Source organism: Sorex araneus, chromosome 3 (assembly GCF_027595985.1).
Source record: "Sorex araneus isolate mSorAra2 chromosome 3, mSorAra2.pri, whole genome shotgun sequence".
NCBI classification, from domain to species: Eukaryota; Metazoa; Chordata; class Mammalia; order Eulipotyphla; family Soricidae; genus Sorex; species Sorex araneus.
In genome coordinates, this window is record NC_073304.1 from 112282493 (window position 1) to 112297795 (window position 15303).

At 51.0% G+C, this 15303-nt stretch overlaps 1 long non-coding RNA gene across 1 annotated transcript in view; it reads right to left on the reverse strand.

Annotated features, from left to right (window-relative positions):
* Positions 1-382: 382 nt before the first annotated feature.
* Positions 383-15303, reverse strand: part of LOC129403686 (uncharacterized) — a 30457-nt gene continuing 15536 nt past the window's right edge. The window contains exon 3 of the long non-coding RNA XR_008629381.1: positions 383-599. This is a non-coding gene — a long non-coding RNA (uncharacterized LOC129403686). The remainder of the gene's footprint in view (positions 600-15303) is intronic.

The window sequence follows — 15303 nt, forward strand, 5'->3', positions numbered from 1 at the left end:
ATCCATGCTATACACAGTTACAAAACTTTCAGGATCAGGTCTCAGTCATACAATATTTATCTAAAATTCACAACGTTAATATCAGATAGGTAAATTTGCCTACAGAAAAGTCTTGATGTAATAGTGTTGAAACTTGGTTTTCACAATGTAATTTCTTCTTAAGCTTAATAAAGCTGCATGTTCTGGGGGGAATCCACATTTTACCTATCCCCCCAGTTTCACACAATCGCTGATCTTTTATTTCCTTCTGGAGAGGGGAACACTTGGCTGTGTTCAGCGATCACTCCTGGTTTTGTGCTCTGGGATCACTCCTGGCAGTGCTCAGAGGTCTGTATGTGGTTTGGGAATAGAACCGGGCCAGCTGCGTGAGCCTGGGCACCGCAGCTGCCAAACCGTCTCTCCAGTCAAATGTGATCTTCTCACTTTCTCGGTGTACTTTCACCTTCCAGAATGTCACACATTGGGACTTTTAAAATATATTTTCTTTTCATAATATAGCTCAAAATAGTTCATTGCAGATAGTATTCAAACACCAATGCCACCACAGTACGAGGGGAGTGTGTGAAGGTTGTTGTATTTCATTCTGGAGCCATTTAAGCCTGCATATAAGAGAATACAAGCTGTCACACATTTGGAATATGGTAGCCTGTGATCTCTTCTCTCCCTTAGGGCTTGGGGGAGAAATGGGACAACACCCGGTGGTGCCAGACTTACTCCTGGCTCTGTGCTCTGTGATCAGTCCTGGTGGTGCTGGGTCCCACAGGGCGAGTGCCTGGCCTGCGAGCTGTCTGCAGCCCAATCTGGCCTCTCAATATGGTCGTTTTCCTTTAGCCATATGCACTAAGAATCCATTTCTTTTAAAATGTGAAAATGTGGGGCTGGAGCGATAGCACAGCGGGTAGGGCGTTTGCCTTGCACACAGCTGACCCGGGTTCTAATCCCAGCATCCCATATGGTCCCCTGAGCTCCGCCAGGGGTAATTCCTGAGTGAAGAGCCAGGAGTAACCCCTGTGCATCGCCGGGTGTGGCCCAAAAACCAAAAAAAAAATAAATAAATAAAATGTGAAAATGTAAGCTTTTCACAGCTTCAAAACTTGTGTCTTCTTACCACTCGATGTATTTGACAGTATGGATGTGCCGGTTTGGTTAACTGCCCCCTACTAAAGGGCAACCTGGTTGCCTCCAGTTTGGGTCAATTATTCATAAAGCTGCTACCCACGGGCTTCTCTTTGGGCATAAGTTTCCAATCCATTGTGTAATCAAACAGACTTTTGACCAATCGTTCTTCTTCCTGGCCCCTCCCTCACACTCACTTCCAGAGGAAACGGGGTGAGTGTGTGTGTGGCCTGTTCCCAAATCTGCAGAGGATGAGCCCGTTAAACCCACTTGCTCCTCTGAGTCTCGATACGCATTTATGACTCAGCTAAGACACACTCTAGGTCAGCTTCCCAGCCCGGAGACCACGTGGAATCCCATCTCCTTGTCCCTTTGTTTCTGTGCCTTTTCTTGAATGCTCACTTTAGTGAGATGTAGTCTAAGGGCTGGAGAGATCGTGTCCAGGTTGACCAGCATGAAGCTTCACCCCCATGCCTCGTAGAGTGCACTTGGCCCAGCACCAGCAGGAGTGAGCCCTGCCTGAGCACCTCTGGGTGTGGCCCTAACGCTTTCCCCAACAAGTTGGGGGAAAAAGTCATTGTTAAACTTACTAACGTTCCCCAGCAAGGCCCCTTTCCCTTCTCAGCAGCTGAGGTCTGACCTTCCCTGGGCTGGCAGGGCGCCAGGGCCCGGGTGGCAGAGGCCTGACTGAGGGACCTGCTCGCCCAAAAAGACCCTTACTCTCTGCAGCAGTGCCAGCCCTGGGCCAGGATCTTCCTTCTTAAAGGCTTCCAAAACCCAAAGATATTTTTTTTCTTATTAGTTAAAATTTTTTTTTCCAGAAAAGCAATTTTCTTTTCTCCTCCCACCCCAATTTTTATTGAGGTACCAGGACTTACAATACTGTTAATTATACTTCCCACGTACCATCGTCCCAATGCCCATCCACCTCCAGGGCACCCCCACCACTGACCAGAGACCCCTCCAACCCGCACCCATATCATCCCATGGAAACTTGGTTCTATAGACAAAATTTCAGTTCTGGTGACTTCAACCATTTATTGTCCCCTTACTCTTCTTTTTAGTCCTATATTTGGAATCAATCTCTCTATTTAGCATTTTTTATTTTCATTTTGTACTACCATTTTTTTATTATGGAGGTGGTGATACGTAGATGAGCAGAGCTGATATCCTGGAATTCCATATAATTATAAATCAACGGCAAGTTGTTAAAGTAAATCTTTTCAAAAGCTATCTTTTTTCACAGATATCATCATCATCATCGTCCCGTTGATCGTCAAATTTCTCGAGCAGTCTCAGTAATGTCTCCATTCGTCCTAGCCCTGAGATTTTAGCAGCCTCTCTTTACTCCTACTTTCCAATGGTGCCACATTGGAGGCTCTTTCAGGGTCAGGGGAATGAGACCCAGCATTGTTACTGGTTTTGGAATATGAATACGACACGGGGAGTTTGCAAGGCTCTCCCATGTGGGCAGGAAACTCTCGGTAGCTTGCCAGGTTCTCCCAGAGGGAGAACTAGGCTAAAAGATGTCGTGTGGCTGCTCTGCAGCTGCACACTTCCAGGAGCTTGGTGTTACAGTCCCTGGATGTTGGCCATTGGTGGGATTACACGGTGCTAGGGACAGTCCCTGGGTGACTGACTAGCCACTGGAAAATGGGGAACTGGGCAGAAGAGGCCCAGTCCCGATCTGAGCAGGCTTGGAGGTCTCAGCATGGGTCCCACACACCCGAGTTCCTCGGCTGGTTCCTTCATGAGTGAGGATCGTCTGAACATGTGGAGAGGGGCCTTGAGGGGCCTTGAGCATGGCTGTGGCTAGGTTCCAGAGGTCTTCAGAGATTTCACAGATACATAAATTTAAAAAAATAACATTATGAATGATTCTTTGCTAATTGTATTTTTTGGTTTTTGATTGCTTTTTGGGTCACACTCAGCTATGCTCAGGTGTTACTCCTGGCTCTGCACCCAGGAATTACTCCTGGTGGTGCTCGGAACCATATGGGATGCTGGGGATTGAACCCGGGTCTGCTGCACACAATGAAAACACCCTCCCCGCTGTGCTGTCTCTCCAGGCCCTACTGTGGATTTTCAATCTTCACTCCTCTCCTGCACTATTAGCTCATCAGCGGTTCAGAATAGCCACCCAGCTCTCCGCTTGCCCTTTTGGAAATGATACTGTAGCCTTTGTTCCCATGGGAAGGAGGGGATGAAACCCTGGTTCCCGGATGACTCCAGAGATATTTAACCAATTACCCGGTGTTTGTGCAATGTTCTCGCTGTTCCGGGCCGGGCCAGTAAACCTTCCCTGCTAGGGAACAGGACCCAGAGGCCCCGCCTGGGATCAAAACCACACGGCAGCTGCAGAACTGCCCTTATCTGGGGGTGCAGAGACCGAAGTTCCAGTGTGGGCTCAGGCCAGCTCCGGCCATGGGTCCGGGTGAGTGTGGTCAGCACGAGGAGCCTGTGGTCGCCAGCTCGCTCCCTCTCGCCCTGCACCCTCTCCCCCTCTTCCTGGGCATGGGGCCAGCCCTTCCCCATGTCCAGCAACATTACATGCTCATTACTGTGTGCTCCCTACGTCAAATGTTACTGTTGGAAAACCTCACAGTGGGGTGAGAGGCCCAAGGGCCGGAGAGTCTGGTGAGTTCCCGAGTTTGATCCCTGCCATCGTCTTCCCCTCCCCGCTCCCCAGCACCATCGGGTAGTCCAGGAGGAGGGTACTAAGCTGTCTGACGAGTCGGCCAATCTCGCCGAATGTTGTGGGGGAGTCCCTGGACCCCTGAAGCACTGCACAGGAGGCAACTAATCAAATTAAGTCTTTAAAAGAAATAAACAGAGGGCCAGAGCAATAGTACAGTGGGAAAGGGGGCTTGCCTTACATATGAGAGTCCCTGGAACCCCATAGGGTCCTCCAAGTTCCCCCAGGAGTGATTCCTGAGTGCAGAGCCAGGAGTAAGCCCTGAGCACCACCAGGTATGGCCCCTAAGCCCAAAAGAAATAAATACAGCTAATCTGTGTCCCGGCCCTCAACCATGGTTCTCGCGTCTCCAATCCTATTGCTCTGCCTTGCTGGCTCCTGCTCCCCTAATCTCGCTGGCCCCATTCTCGGATTGACTCTCAGAGCTAGCCGCAAGGGCGAGATTCACCCTTGAGGTGAAGCCATTGACCTCAGACAGGCCCAGGAAAATCCAGAGAAGAAAGCGGGGGCCTGAGCTGGGGCGAGAACTGGCCCCACCAAGGATTATCTGGAAATTTGCCTTTGGAACCTAGAGAACTGCCCCACTAAAGCATGTGGGGCCAGTGTAGGGTCATGTCATCAGAGCTATGTAGCTCGTCAAGTGGCCCCATTCCTGTGCCCTGTACCGGGAGATGCAGCAGAACCCAAAGCCAGGAAGATGAAAAAAGAGAAGGGGAGGAGGAAGGAAGAAAGGGGAAGGAAGGAAGGAAGGAAGGAAGGAAGGAAGGAAGGAAGGAAGGAAGGAAGGAAGGAAGGAAGGAAGGAAGGAAGGAAAGAAGGAGGGAGGGAGGGAGGGAAGGAGGGAGGGAGGGAGGGAGGGAGGGAGGGAGGAGGGAGGGAGGGAAGAGGGAGGGAGGGAGGGAAGGAGGGAGGGAGGGAGGGAGGGAGGGAGGGAGGAGGGAGGGAGGGAGGGAGGGAAGGAGGAAGGAAGGAAGGAAGGAAGGAAGGAAGGAAGGAAGGAAGGAAGGAAGGAAGGAAGGAAGGAAGGAAGGAAGGAAGGAAGGAAGGAAGAAGGGAGGAAGAGAGAAGGGAGGAAGAGAGAAGGGAGGAAGAGAGAAGGGAGAGAGGGAGGGGAGGAGGGAAGGAAGAAGGGAGAGAGGAGGGGAGGAGGGAAGGAAGAAGGGAGGAAGTGAAGGCAGGAGGACGCTGAGCACATCTTTTATATCCAGGTACATATCCTTGTTCATGCCCCCAAGGCACTCACCATTTCCTGTACCCTCTGCACTTTGCTCTGTCCCCTGAGGTCCTTGCCAGCCCCGCAGACCTGCGTCCCCAAGTTCTGGGCCCTGTTGCCATGCTCTCTGGTCCCTCAGCCTAGCAGCTGTAGTGAGGCCCTGCTAGGGAGAGCACTGGGCTGGGAAGCAGATGATAGTGTGCAGCCCCGCAGGCGCCCCAGAACATAGGACAATGGGTGGAGATGCCCAAGCCTGCTCGGAGCCGAACTGGGTCTCCCCCACCAGCTCCCTGGTTTTCCAGTAGCTTGGCAGTCACACCCACAAACTGCCCCCAGTGCCATATAATCTCATCAACGGCCAAGATCCAGAGACCCTGAAATAAAGTTCCCGGAAGAGAGTGACACAGAATGTCCTGACCCTGTGCGAGGTGTCTTCACTGGGGCAACTCAGAGGGGGTGGGTTGAGCCTCCTCCCTGCCCCAGTAGAACCCCGGAAGCCAAAAACCTCCAGAACCCAACTGCAGCTATGCTCAAGGTTGCGCTCCACAGGCTCAGACGAGCCTCACCTATGAGGGAACTTGCAGAAAAAACAGGTATGTGGGACCCATGAGAACCCTAAGCTCGCTCAGAGCGGGACTGGGTCTCCTCCCCCCAGCTCCCCAGTTTTCCAGTAGCTTGGCAGTCACATCCACAAACTGCCCCCAGTGCCATATAATCTTATCAATGGCCAAGACCCAGAGACCCTGAAACAAAGCTCTCAGAAGAGAGTGCCGTTGATCGTCCTGGAGTGCGTGGCCCCAACACACACATGCCTGTGATCTCTTATACAGGCTTAAAAGGCTTCGGTATGAAACACAACAATCTTCACACACTTTTTGCTTATGGTGGTGGGAAGGTGCACAGTGGTGGAATTGGTGTTGGAATATTAAATGTGATGAACTATCTGAACAACTTTTAAAAATAAAATAAAAATAGAAAAACAATGGGTGGCGATGCCTCTGGAGAGGCCTGGACATGGGCACTCTCCTCTGCCCTCCCAGGCGGGGCCAGTCCAGCTCTGGACCTATGACCCTGGACACAGTGGCTGGGTGTGTCCAGTGCCCCTGCCCGTGTTCAGGGGTCTGGAAGCTGTTCTACCTGCACCACTGGGGTCACAGGACGTGCAGACACTGGCCACATTTCCCTCAAGTGTTCTCTAGGACAAACCAGCACGCTCAACCTGCCACCTGAGAGCTAGTGGGGGGCTACTGGCAGGGGTGGGCTCCAGCTCATTCCGATTCCTGGTGGCGTGTTCCTCTGGCCTGCAGCAGCTCCCAACCCACCCCCTCCACAGCACGTGACCCAGGAGGGATCAGAGCTGAACCTCAAGGCCCCCGGTGACTGCAGCTCTGAGCCTCAGTTTCCCTGATCTGCAGACCCCAAAAGGAACTTCACAGTGGAGTACAGGGAGGCGAAGCACCAGGTATGTGTATGTGTGCATTCAGTGTACATGTGGGCATGTGTGTGAGTGTATATTATGCAGTGTATATGTGGGCATGTGTGTGAGTGTACATTATACAGTGTACATGTGAGTACATGTGTGAGTGTACATTATTCAGTGTCTGTGTGTACATGTTCATGTGTACACACGTGAGTGTACATTATACAGTGTACACATAGGCTCTGTGTGAAGTGTACATGTGTATAGTACACAGTATATAATTTACATGTGTGCACTATATATTTTACACATGCATAATGTATATGCACACATGTGTATGTGAGTAGTGTATGTATACTTGTACAATGTATGCATGTGTACACATGTGTACATATATGTGTATACATATAAGCATGTGTGACTATGTGTGCTATGGAGTATGTAGATTCATAGTGTGTATATGTACAGTGCACATGTGTTTGCATGTATAGCATACGTGCAAACATACATATGCGTGTTGTGCACATATATACTGTATACATGTGTATGCTTGTGATTGTGTGTGCATGTGTACAGTGTGAACAGCATGCACATGTGTTACATGTAGATCACATGTGCATGTATGTGTATGGTGTACATGTGTGTACATGTGTATGCATGTGTGTGGTGCTTCCTGTCAAAACTTTCTCTGAATACAATCTATGCAGGTGGCACTCAGGCTGCCCTTGTTCAAGCAATCCTTCAAGCTGTTTCACGACCCCCAAGGGGTTTCTGTCATGGACACTCAGCCTGGTGAAGGACTCCAGGCATAGATGAGAAAGGGACCCCTCCCCTTCCCTGGCCTCCTCTGCAGCTCAGCTGGTTGAACTGTGTGTGTCCAGAGGGGTTCGGTCAGGTTGGTTGCAGCCCCGGAGCAGTGCCAGGGGCAGGGCTGGGCTATAGCAGGAACAGACGAGCCTCAGGGAGAGCTCTGAGACCGGGCTAGCCCAGCAGCCGGGGGAGAGGCTGGCTTCCCACAGGTCACTCATGGGAAGGCTGCTGTCTGCTCAGAGTGACCTTCATCCACTTGTGCACCAGGTTTCCCCACTGAGCCTGGTTACTTTGAGGGGCTCTGTGACACCCCCCAGTTTTGTCTTCTTCCTTCACCATGGCCAAGATGAAAGCAGCAAGCCAGAGTCTGGTCTTCCCAGGGACGTGGGGAGTGGGTCTCCACACGGCCTGGGAGCTGACACTCAGCCGTCTAGAGTGTATAACTCACAAAGCGAACCTCCTCTCGAATGAGCCATGCAGTCATCGGCTCATTCCCAGAGCTGTGAGCCAGCACTTGGGTCTAATTCCAAAGGGTGCTCATGACTGAACCAAACCCCAGGACAATTAGCATTCTCTTCCCATGCTTCCCTCCTCTCCCACCTCTAACCCTAAACTGCTTTCTTGCTGGGGGTCACCCAGGCTTACTCTGGGCTCTCCTGGAGTGGTGGGCTCAGGGAACCATATGGGATGGCTGCAAGACAAGTGCTCTACCCACTGTACAATCTCTCTGGCACACCACCCCTGCCCAACTGCCTTCTCTCTGCATTTCCAGAGATGATAGAGATAGATTTCCCTATTCCAGATACTTCAAATAAATGGAACCATAAAATAAAAACTTTGGGGCACGTATTTTTCCATCTTAGGCTGGATGTTTGGGGAGCTTATATAGTGGTGTCTAGCATGACTTTATTCCTTTTTGCAGCTCATTAATATTTACATTTTGTCTATCCATTCATTCACTGGTGGACATCTTGAACTGTTTTTACCTTTTGTCTAAAGTGTAGCATAGCTATAAGCATGTGTAGATAAGTATCTAGGTACCTGTTCCCTGCTCTCAATTCTACTGGGTCCATCTTAGAAGTGAGATAGGGGGATATGACCATCTGTGCTAACCATTTTTTTTATGTTTGAAACAAGTTAAACACCTTGATTTACAAAATTGTCCAGAACACAGTTGTTTCAGGACTTCAGTGCTTCAGCACCAATCCCACCATCAATGCGACCTTTCCTCCACCATCACCCACAGCTTCCTACCACCCCTCAAGCCTTACCCGGCACAAAACAATTGACTTTGTATTGCTTGTTACAATATATATCTCACAATGGTGTTACTAAAAGTTATTGAGGATTTTCCGAGCCTTCTGTGCAATTGTTTTTGCCCATTGAGCTCGGTGGGCTTCTATGTTACTGTCCCATGTAGTTTGTGTGTTCCTACTGGGCTGTCATATTGGGAGATTTGGAGCCATCATATGACCATATATGCAGTCGCATGTTCCAGGAGCATGGAACTGGGGTGATTTAGCGGCTTGGCATCTCTTCAAGATTAATTGTGGAGCTGTGGATCCAGGCTGTTTAGACGTCAAGGGATGCAGGGTGTGGGTGGGGCGCAGCTCAGCCGGCTCCCATCCTGAGAAAGCTCCAGGGACTTCAGCCCAGAGATCAGGCTTACCTGGGACAACTCAGCGGTGGCAAGGATAGTCCTGTGCTTATCTTTTTGAGGACCTGTTTCAACAACTTTCTTTTGGGGGGAGCACCCAGCAATACTCAGGGGTTAGTCCTGTCTCTGTATAGGAGTCACTTCTGTCAGGGTTCAGGAACCATATGGGGTGCCGAAGATGGAACCCTGCTCATCCTACCTGCTGTACACTCGCCTCCATCCTCAACAAGTCCTTGGGGCAGACATACTCTTGTAAATGACTCCACCTGATATGCAAAGGTTCCACTTTCTATTCACTGATGCTTTTTATCCATCCCCCACACTCTTGTATCTGAAAGCCATCCCAACCAGTGGGAAGTGGGGTTTACAGCTTTGATATGCATTTCCCTAGTGTCTAGTGATGGTTGAGTATCTTCTCCCATGCTGAGTCATTTGTAGATCTTCTTAAGAGAAATACCTCTTCAGATCCTTTGGGCATTAAAAAAAAGTGGGCCTTTCATTTTTATGAATGATTTGTAATAGCTCTTTTTATGTTCTGATATCGAATTCCTCATCAGGTACATGGGTTGCTAATATTTTCTCTCCTTCCACCAGCTGCTCTTCCCTTTAAAGAAGAAAGTTTTGCATTTGGAAGAACTTCAATGCGAGCATTTCACCCCCTTTCACTGCTAGTGCCTTGATCTTGTATCTAAGATGTATGTGTTCACATTAAATCCAAATTCCTTTCATCTGTGGGGTTCGGAATTCTGTCTGATGTTGGCAACTGTCTTTTCTATTACTCATTGCTTGAACAAGATTCTTTGCCTCATGATACAAATTCCCAGTGGCTGTGTCCAGTTCTGGGAGAGAAGTCCATGGTGTGTAATTTATTCATGTTCTAAGGATGATCGTAATGACCCAGGGCTCAGTGAGTCTTCCTACAAGTCTAACCTGCTGCAGGACAAATCTATCACTGGTTCATGGTTCTATAAAGAACTCTGATGTGAAATCACAGAGAGGAAAGATCTCAGACTCAGTGGAGATGTGGGGCAGCACTCCCACAAACGAGGCGTCCTCCAGGCCATGGGCTGGGGGTTGGCTGGGACAAGGGTGAGGCAGCGGCTCACCTGTGCTCAGGGATCTTTTCTGGGGGACTGAGGGACCCTCTGAGGTGCCGAGGATTGAACCCAGGTTGGCCGAGTTCGAGGCGAGTGCCCCCCCACTTCCCCCCACCCCACCTTGATTTCATCTTGTCCTTTGTTGCCTGCAGCAGCCTCCCCGCCCACTATCCCATCAGGCTCAGGCCCGCCGGCTCCCCTGAGGAACTCTGGGTCTCCCCGAAAGCCTCTTCTCTTCTGATGGCCACAGTTTCTGAGAGATCCAACTCTCCACCTGCACTTCGTTTTTGGTTGTGGCTGTTTTGGGTGACACGCAGCGATGCCCAGGGGTTCTCCTGGTTCTTCACTCAGGAACCACTCCTGGTGGTGCTTGGGGGACCATATGGGATGCCGGGAATTGAACCCAGGTCAGCCAACGTGCAAGGCAAGCTCCCCACATGCTGGACTGTTGCTCCAGTCCTGAAACCTGCATCTTTCTGCTGTCTCCTATGCCACACCGTGCCACACACATCCACCCCTCTCTGTGCCACACACATCCACTCCTCCGTGCACAGTGAGCCTGAGCACCCCCTTTGGGTCTGCCTGCTTCTGTCTTGCAGAGCTCCAGCAGGCCTTTGCCTCCTCCTGCTTTCACCAACCCACCCAGGCCTAGCACTGGGTCCTGCCTGACGCTTTTCTGAGAGACCAGCTCACCCTGTGCCCTGTGCACTTACACGTCTCCTGGCCTGCAGCTTCTTTAGAGTCTCTCTTTCCAGAGGCTATCGTCAAAGTCACACTGACCAGGTTGTGTGGTTACCACCAGTAAGCACCAGGTTGGCTCAGCCCTGCCCTCCCAGCTGTGGCCAGTGAGATTTGCTCACACCATTTTGGCCAACTCTGTAGTGATCGTGGCAGGCCCAGGGTTAGGCAGAGATGACCAATGACAGCTAAGCTGATATTTCCCAAGCAGGAGAGATGCCAGGCCACTGGGATCAGCGTGATGCTGATTGGCACGTGGTTCCCAGGCCTGTCCCCACACAGGCAGACAGGGGAGGAAGGGAAACAGGAGAAGCTGTGTGATAGAGTTAGGAGGAGCTTGTTTATGATCCGTAGAAATGTTTGTGTTTTCTGTGTCAGAGGTGAGACAGCTCTGAGGACATGGCCCAGAATGTGGCCAGTGCAAAGGAGAGGTGTTGGTGGTCCCCAGAGAGGAAGCAAGTAAAGGAACTGCAGGGTGGTTATGATTGTCTAATTTTTGTTTGATTTCTGTTTTGCTCTGAGGCCACACGAGGCAGTGATCAATACTTACTCCTGGCTCTGTGCTCAGAGATCACTTCTGACAGTGCTCAGGGAACCATACGAGGTATTGGAATGAACCCAGGTGTGCCACATGCACATGCAAGTACCCTGACCACTGTACTATCTTGCCAGATGATTACCTTTGAAAGCAAAAGGAGACATTGTGGACTGACAATCTACACAAGAGTGGCGAACAGGGCTTGGACACCTTGAGCCCATGGACACTTCCCTACAGCCACTGGGGCCACTGGCAGGCCTGTGTCGGGTCAGTGGCCAGCAAAAATCCTGAGGATGCAAAGTCACCAGGTAGGACAAGATGTGTGGGCAGCTGAGCACTGAACAGGGAGCACTAATGTGGCCAAGTTCCGTTGAGGAGAGAGCGAGGGGGATGGCAGGAAGCTTGCCAGGGAGATGGAGGACACAGGAGTGGACTTTTTAACTGGAGAATGGGATTTATGCAGCCTCACTCAGGATGGGCGTTTTAGCACTTTCTGGAGCATTTATTCTTCAGCCTCATACTTTTGTCTTAAGCTTCCACCTTTCAGGAAGTGAAACCGAAGCAGAGTAGGATTTGCCAGTGACTGACCCAGTGCAAACAGGAAATATCTGCAGTAGGGCTGCCAGGCAAGATGCAGGAGGTCTAGTTAAATTTGAATTGGGGATTTCAGAGAAGCCCTAAGTTGTTTTGGATTATTTTGTTGGTGGTGGGTTGTTGGGTTTTCGGGTTTTTTTTTTTTTTGTGTGTGTGTGTGTGTGTGTTGGTGTAGGAAGTCCTCAATATTGCATCACACTCGAAAGTACTGTTTATCTGAAATTCAGATTTGTGCAGGGATTGCAGCCCCAGCCTGGGGTTTGGTCTTTGTTTTGGTTTGCTGAATCTAGGGGAAGGGGCGTGGCCAGAGGCCCAAGTGGATCAGGGAACCACAGGGCCTGGACTCACACATAAGGGCAGCTAGAGGTGGGGAGTGTGGGAAAGGTTTGAATTATCCAAGGAGGAAGGCTGGAAGCTGGCCGTCAGTCAGAGCCAGCTGCAGCCTGTGGGCAAGTTAAACTGTCCTCGGCTTTTGAGGACGCTGGCTCAAGAGCAAGCAGAGCCCCGCAGGCCAGAGGAGCAGTTCTCCCCACTGATCCTCTCTGCCCCTGGGCCCTGGGAAACAGGCCCAGCACAGAGCCAGGGCAAAGGCTGAGGAACTGAGGAAGCACAGCAGGAAGCTCTGCCGAAGTCAAATCTGATACCTCCCAGCCAGCCTGGGGGTCCTGGTGCTTTGATGGACCCCCAAGAACCACCCCCTCTACACACACACACACACACACACACACACACACACACACACACACACACACACACACAGAGTCCACAGGGAGAGGAAAGGGTCTGAGGGAGCCAGCTGCCCGGGAGGGAGGGAGGCAGGAAGGGGCAAGGGGAAGGCAGTGGCCAAAGCTCAGGCTCCGCTTGTGAATCATTAGTCTTCACCAGGACCCAGGATGCAGAACCTGCAGATTGTGATGATCAAATGGTGAAGTGAAAAAAAGCAGAAGGGTAAAATGCAATAAAGCAAAAAGAAGCAAGAGAACAAATAGCAGCAAGCTGCAAACTCTCAGATGGTAGTTCAGGATTGCCCTGAAGCCCACTGGGCCAGCGCCTGGGCAGCTCAAGGGTGAGCCTTTGGCTACAGACTGGGTACTTGGTTGTGGGGAGGAGGAGGGAAGGTCAGTGGCCGTGGGTCACCTAGCCGCACCCTTGCCCAGTGTCCTGTCTGTCCCGGGCCATGCCTGTCTGCTCAGGGGTGGGGCTCTGACTGGGCTCTGCAGACAGGCTCACGGAGGCTTCAGGGAGTTTCTGAGCACTGCCCCTGAGCACTGCTGCCCCCACATATATGGCCCAAGCATGCTGGGAGAGATCAACCAGGCCCCTGTCTTCTAGAGGCTTCTCCTGGTACGTGCACAGGCTCAGACAGTGAATCAAGGGACCAGTGAGTGAAGGAGCAGGTGAACTGTCTGTGTGGAGAGTAATGCTGGTGCTGAGCCCACCTGGCTGCACAGAGACCCTCAGGGCAGGCAAGCAGGGGTTCCCAAGAGCAAAAAGGAGGTCAGCAGCCACACAAGGGTGGACGCAAGGAGCCCCCAAAGGGTCTGCAAGGTGGCGGACGCCACTGGAGATTCACTTAGTGTGGAAGCATCTGAGAGGCGGCAGGGGCGTGGCCTGGCGACACTGTGCCCCCCAAACACACCAGGGCTTATACCCTCACAACCGAAGCTGTATCAATTCAAAACAAAACAAAAGGATAATACATGTTGAAAGGTTATGCTTCATGCAACAAGCCAGGTTCAGAGGGACAAATGGCACGTTCCTGCTTACATATGGTTCTAACCGCATCAATGTGTGGAAAGATGGTTGCCAGGGAGGAGGAAAAGAGAGGCATTAGCCACCAGACAAAGTTTCAGTTACATACATTGAAATCTATAGGTCAAAGTATGTCCATAGTTAATAACATTGTGTTATATACTTCAAGCTTTGTTAAGAGGGTAAATCTTTTGCTTTGGACCACACCTGGCTGTGCTTAAGGGTCGCCTCTGGGGGTAGGCCTGGGAAATATCTGTGGTGCCCGGGGTCAGGCAGCAAGGTAAACACCTCACCTGCTGCACTATCATCTCTCTGGCATGTGGATCTTATGTAAAATGTCCCTCCCTCTTACACACACACACACACAACACACGAAATACATGTTATAATATGTGCTATATCAAGACCAAGTACAGGAATCATATCTACATATCATGTCTATATGAATGTGGTTTTGGTTTTTGTTTTGGGTCTCTCCCAGCAATGCTCAGGGATCACTTGTGACTCTGCACTCAGGAATCACTCCTGGTCAGTTGGTGAGACCAGATAGGATGCTGAGGCTTGAACCCAGGTCAGCCATGTGCAGGGCAAGCGTTCTCCCAGCTTTACTCTCTCTCCAGGCCCAAATGTGTTTGTGTTTTTTTTTAAACAATGAAACAAAAGTATCACACAATAGGTACTCTGTCATATATTCTGATGGTGCCGATTCTCCTACTTCATTCAAATAAAAAACCAAGCCATGACTCATTGGTTTCACAATTCTTGCTCTAGTCTAGTGTTCAAAAAATACACAAAAAGGGGCTGGAGTCATAGTACAGTGGGAAGGGCATTTGTCTTGCATGCGGCCAGCCCTGGTTCCATCCTTGGCGTCCCACATGGCTCCCTGAGCAATATCAGGGGTGATTCCTGAGTGCAGAGCCAGGAGTAAACCCTGACCATTGCTGGGTATGGCCCCCAAATAAAAACAAAAACAAAAGAGGACTAAGGGTGTTGGCGCTGCAGGTACCTGGGCTCTTGGTGGCCGCTTCCCTGCTGTCCATCCTGGCGGAGCTTAGGGAGAGGGACTGAGAGTCATGACGTCCTGGCCAACACTGAACAATAAGCTTCCCAGAATACAAAATGGAAACACTGTTGCTCGTTGCATTGATGGATTTCCAGGGTTGCACTTATGTAACAACTACAAACTGGGACAAGAGACCCAGCCACAGGTGGCCACGGAGCTCACTTGCTCCCCTGAGCCCACTGGGGCTCAGAAGAAGCAGAGAGGAGGCCCTGCTAGGGCCAGTACCACCAATGCTCTCGTTGTGAAAGCTGCTTTTCTCTGCCTTTTCACTGCCTGAGAGTCAGCAAAGCCCCTGACTTACTGTCACTCCCGAGCGACCAGGGAGTGGCCCAGCTGGGCAGGTGGCAGAGACTTCAGAGAGAGCATTGCCTGTTCCTCGGGGAAGAGCCAGACGGAAGTAAGGCTGGGCTTTCTGGGCCCAGTGCCCTTTGTCCTGCACGAGCACTGCCTTGTCGTCTCCAGCCCAGGAGCCTTGGGGCTGTGAGTGTCACCTCCCTGCAGCAGATTTGGACGCTGGGGTCCTGTTGATGAAGGCAGCTGCCGAGCTGACTGCACACACATTTATATGTTTGTGTGTGAGGTCTGGGTCACACCTGATGGTGCTCAGGGC